We start from the raw sequence: 6,000 nt of genomic DNA on the forward strand, positions 1-6,000 counted from the left end.
GTGATGTTCAACACCACACACAGTTGGCTCTCCTGGGACATCAAGTACAACAAACAATGACCCACTGAGGTAGAAAAACCATTCCAAGATGCTAAGGGTGGCAGGAGAACAGAGTGAAAAAAAAATTCAAAATAAGTCCATTATTTTCTTCTATGGAAAACTGACATAAATACAAGAAGATCACTAATAAAATTCACTTTGTAAGACTAGAAAAAGTCTTGTATTTATCATAAATGTGTCTAAGAAGAGTGCTGTTACAACAAGCTATGGAGCATCAACAAATTCCACTGACATTTTCAATATCTCTGACCCTGAAAGTTAATCATACTGCTTGCAGATGTCTGATCTCACAAGAATTCCATAAGGAGCAGGAACGTGAGGGCCTAATAAGGATGTGTGACACAGGAGCAAAGGGATTAGTTAACTAAAATAAGTGGATTCCTCTCTAAATATAATCCGCTCATAAGGACATTTAGAACATTTGTATCTCATTAGGGGTATTAAGTGAGGAAAAGAGTCTCAGTACCAAACAATCCTAATTATAATTCATCTTAGGAAATAAAGTGAGTTTTCATAACTGAAACGGAAAATGTATAGCAGGAAACATCTTTAATATAATAACAGAACTGTCACCAAACTCAGAAACTAAAGCAAACACAGCAGGCTAAAGGAACACAATGAAAACTAACTGCTCTCAGAATGACAATGGCTTTTCATGTTTCTCAAAACATGCTTCTTCCTCTGTCATCATAACAACCCAAAGCAGAAGTAAGATGACTGAGAAAAAGAGACTCAGTTTGTAAGCAGCAGGAGACATAATAACGGTTTACTCTAACACATCTTCCATGAAGGTGACACAAGAAGTAAAATCAAGGCAGTTAATAAGGCAACTTCACCATCAGTGGGCTTCCATGTGGGGAAAACTCTGTCTACTTCGCCATCTCACCAGAAAGGAGAGCTTGCCAAACAAGTGTTGCAACAATAAATAAATAAATAAATAAATAAATAAATAAATAAATAAATAAATAAATTTTACAGAAATGGAATGCATGGTGTGACTTCTTGTTGTTAGATGTTCAAAGACAACTTTAGTAGAATTGAAAAGAGAAACTTGAAAGCAGGTAAGCTGTAAACCTCAACAGCTGTCACAGAATTGAACAGGGAAGGGTTTGAGTTAAGCCAACATGGAGGTCAGCCACCTGGCAGATAACAGCTACAGGGCAGACACAAAAGCTTTCAAGAAAAGGAGACCTAAAGGACTAGAGAAAGCATATTTAGCTCTGGCCAGCAACCTAAAGACAGAAGAGAAGAAGGAGGAATATATATGTTCCGTTTTGAGTCAGAATTCACAATGGCAGGCAGACCCAGCATAAGCTGATGGTAGCTCTGTAGCTTCTGCATCGAAGATGCAAATTCCAGGAAGGGAACTTAAGATAATAAAACAGTCGGTCAGTGTTGGGTATCCATCACAGCTTCGGCCTCTTACTGTGGTAAGAGTCTCCCTCAGAAGGTAGGGCTGTCTCGTTGCCTTTTTGAGCTCCACAACCTTATTGCAAGCAGTTAATTTTCTAAATTTCAGATAGGAAGTAATCACTACCCTCTCCTAGCATAGTTCCTCTCGGGAAGCACTGGAGAAAACTTGGTCCAGTGCCTACTCTCAAGGCTGTTCATCTCCATGACTAAAATCACGAGGCATCTCTCTCTTTGTTGAGAGCTAGGGCTTTCATGCTCCTAGTCTACACCATGTCCCCAGGAAAGACGGGGCAGGCATAGGCATCAGTGTTTTCACATTAGGTACAAGTATTTGCCTCGATTACTTTTAAGTATCTATTTGAAAACTGTGAAGGGGTTGTTCTGTGGAAGTAAAAGAGACAGTTGCATCATTATCCAGCGGTGGCTAAGAAAACACTTTACCATGACATAACAGAAAGATCAGAGGACAGGGAACTAATTTCCTACTGTAAGACTCAACCCAGGTTTTAAAAAGCTGATTTCTCAGCCAACAAAAGCAATCAGAACAATAGTCTATGTTATCATTAATTTTACACTTTCCAGTATGGCCCCACTCCTCTCTGTAGTAAGTCTTTGCTATGGGGAATTAGGGTTGGGGAAAGAATATAGGGATTTAGATCAGTCAATGAATTTTGCATGATGTATGTATATATGTACGTATGTATGTATGTATGTATGTATGTATGTATGTATGTATGTATTTGATAAATGAACTGTCCTTTCTTGATTAGGCAACTTCTCCTTTCCTTGAAAAATAGTGTCAATCCTGTTCCTTTTCCTACCTGCCCCTGGTCCACCTACAAACTCTGATTTCCCTTTCCAGAAGATCCATGTACCCACCCCCATCACAGTCCTCTCTCCTTGTTACTTACCCTCTCTGGGTTTGTGACTTGAAGTATGATTATCCTTAACAACTGATATCCACTTACAAGTGAGTATATATCATGCTTGCCTTTCTGGATCTGTGTTGCCTTGCTAAATATCATGGTATTTTTGATTGGTTGTTTGTTTGTTTGTTTGTTTGGTTGGTTGGTTGGTTAGATGGTTGGTTGGTTGGTTCGTTGGTTTGTAGTCTAATCTATTTGTCTGAAAATTTCACATTGTCATTTTTTAACATCTGAGTAATACTCCATTGTTTAAGTGTATATTTCCTTTATCCATTCTTTGGTTGAGGAAAATCTAGGTTGTTTCCAGAGTCTGACTATTATGAATAAAGCAGCTATAAACATAGTTGAGCAAGTGTCTTTGTGGTAAGATGGAGTGTCTTTGGGTATATGCCCAGGAATGGTATAGCTGTGTCTTAAAGTAAATCAATTCCAAATTTTCTGAGAAACATCTATATTGACTTCCAAAGTAGCTGTACAAGTTTGCACTCTGACCAAGAATGGAAGAGTGTTCCCCTTGTTCCACATCCTCACCAGCATGGGTTGTTACTTGTATTATTGGTCTTAGCCATTCTGACAGATATAAGATGAAATCAGAAAGTAGATTCAATTTGCATTTCCCTGATGGCTAAGGATATTAAATGTTTCTTTAAGTGTTTTTCAGCCATTTGAGATTCCACTATTTGGAACTCTCTGTTTAGATTTGTATCTTATCTTTAATTGGATTATTTGGCTTGTTGATGCATAGTTTCTTGAGTTCTTTATGTTTTTTAGATATTAGAATTCTATGCGATGTGGAGTTGGGAGGGAGATGGAGGGACAGAGGGAGAGACAACTAGAGTTGGAGAGCATTTAGAGGGTGATGGAGAAACCCAGTATAGAAGAAACTTCCAGGAATTTTTAAGGGTGATCCTAGCAAGAATTCCTACTAGTGAAGGACACATAGCCTGTACTGGTCATCTTCTGTACTGTAACCAGGCAAGGCTTCTCGTAGTAGCACTAGGACACTAACTGAGCCACATAACCTTCAATGTACTGGCTTCTGTGCTGTTTTAAGTGGGAACTGTAGCATGAGCATTTTCTCAACTTTTTGGTCAGTAACTGTCACCAAGTCGGCGGGAGAACTTTTAATCATGACGTTCATCTCAGTTTTCAGAGCTTCACGAATCATCTAAAAAAGAGCAAGTAAAAAAAGATGGAAATAATTTAAAACCAAACAAGAAAGTAAAGCACAAAAATAACTTCAAGCATTCAACCACTCTTAACATGTTCTTAAATGTTTTCTTTCAAACATGTCTATGAAACAAGACACTTTAAAGAAATATTATGTAATTTCATATCTTATTTTAGATTCATGACTGCTGCTGCAAAGGGTAACGTCACAAAGTGAAAAATTCAGCTGGAAATGCCATGCCCATGATGCCTAACGTCAACCCAGGCCTAGGCTCCACCCCCAAGCCACGCCTCCCACAAAATCAATCAACTTTCACTGTACTTATAGTTTAGTGAAACTGCACGTGTAGACACCACTCAAAAAACATGCTTTGTTGAACAAGACTGCGCTGTAACATCGACACCCCACACACTCTGGCATAAATACTGTAGTGCATACCTCTCCAGCTTGTCTTGCGAGGACTACTGCATAATCCATGCACTCCTGCCAAGGGTCTCCCATTATCTAAACATAGTCAACACAGGTCAGCACAAAACAGTTACAAACTGTGCAGGCACTCACTTACACAAGCATCTCAATTAGCAACACTTTGATTTACCCCTTCCCTGGTTTATAGTTCAATTTTCCTCCACAAATAGTCCCAGTAAACATCATTTTGAAATATTACATAGTTCAGCTCATAGTAAAAACATTTTGTTATTGGTGCTGTTTTGAGTCAATGTCTCACAGTCCAGGCTAGTCTTAAAGCGAAGGATGACCCTGAACTCCGGATCCTCTGCCTGTGTTTCCAAGTACTGTGATCACAGGCATGAGATATTATACCCACCTTAACAGAGGTATTATCAAAGCAAACGAGGTTCTATCAAGTAGTCTCCCAAGGGTCCACATTTTGGGTTGTAGCTGTACCATATCATATTGTGTTGGTGCTGGGGAACAGATGAGGTCAACACAGACGCTAAGGGTTATTATGTGTAGGAGTGGGTGGGGAATACGACAAAGAACACAGGGAAGGCTGAAATAGAAGCACTTTTAAAGACAAAGGAACAAAGGCTGTCTGTGTTACCTCAACTCTAGGGAGTTGAGTGCTTCACAGATGGAATTTAAAAAAAAAAGGTAAAGGTGAATAATTCAAGGTTCACAGATCAGAAATACTTTGCCCCATATTATATGGGAAGATTTTACAGAACGTATGCTCAATTCTGATTGGAAAGTTCCCTGCTTCCCCTTACAACATTCTGAGAGAAGAAAACTCTAGGTCTAAAAATACTATGATAAAAGCAAAGGTACCAGTTACCTCCTGCACCTCAGGGGGGCGGGGCACGACCGTGTGACTTGCCAACTTTCTGCTGGCCCCTAGAGACTCACCACAGGCTTGACCACACACTAACATGGGTTCTTGGCCCACGGAAGCATGGACGCTGTGATGCCCAGAAAGGGTGGCAGTCTTTATAGAGCCACACTCTGCCTGCTTCGCAGGACAAGTTACACACTTGTGCTTCCTCTTTTGTACTTATTTTTTTTTAACTACAAAGTTTCCTCTTTAAGAGCATCTCTACCCTCTAGCGCAGGGAGAAGCACGGGGGACACTGAGCAGAAGCTGCTATCTGCTGCTTCATTATCCTCTTTATTGATGTAAGGTTGCCTTCGAGCTCTTGACCATCCTGGCTTAGCCTTCAGAACGCCAGCTGGTATTCCCGACAGAGGCCAGTACACCTACGCGCCTTTTCCTGTGATACAAGCATCCAAGTCAGCGTATAAAAGGCCGCCTTTTGAGTTACAGAATAAACTCCTCACAGCTCTTCAAGAATGGCTACCAAACTTGGTCATTCTTGTTCTTAATGCTCTCCTCTGATCAGTCACAACTGGACATTCTTCGGCTTGCTCACCACAAACTTCACCATAAACCGTTCAAGCCACTCACACTTAACCTTATGACAACACAAACAGAACACCTCCCGATTCTCCATGACCATTTCAAAAGCCATCCATTCCATCGTCAACCCAACAGATACCAACCAACAGACACTTGCTGAAAAACTGCTGCTGCTATGCAGTATTTGGTCATTTGTATGCATGCTACATCTTCTCAACCAGTTCTAATATATTCCTTGAGGAAAGGAGGCTGATAAATGAAAATTTCTGAGGTGCCCTAAAATGTAGCTGTCCAGAAGAGGGAAGAGACAACGGAAGTCAATTAAGTAGCAGTTCTCTGGGATGTGTTCTTTTTTTTGGGGGGGGGGAGCAAGAATGGAGAATTAAAAAACATGTGTCTTGAGATCCAATTGCAGCGTTAACTCTTGATCTCAGAGGCACTTTTTTAGCCTTGTTGCTGGTAGTTTACAAAATGTGCCCCAAGTCTTGGCCCTTTTCCTAGCTGGTATATATAAATGGCTCAATAAACCCTTTTATTTCAGAGACCTTTGCTTCAAG

General features: G+C 40.2%; 1 long non-coding RNA gene across 1 annotated transcript; it reads right to left on the reverse strand.

Annotated features, from left to right (window-relative positions):
* Positions 1–2,168: 2,168 nt before the first annotated feature.
* Positions 2,169–4,676, reverse strand: LOC127679772 (uncharacterized). The gene is made up of 3 exons (XR_007976901.1): positions 4,397–4,676; positions 4,009–4,074; positions 2,169–3,567 (listed from the first exon to the last, which is right to left on the reverse strand). It is a non-coding gene; the product is annotated as an uncharacterized LOC127679772 (long non-coding RNA).
* Between the last annotated feature and the right edge of the window lie 1,324 nt (positions 4,677–6,000).

Source organism: Apodemus sylvaticus, chromosome 3 (assembly GCF_947179515.1).
Source record: "Apodemus sylvaticus chromosome 3, mApoSyl1.1, whole genome shotgun sequence".
Lineage (NCBI taxonomy): Eukaryota > Metazoa > Chordata > Mammalia > Rodentia > Muridae > Apodemus > Apodemus sylvaticus.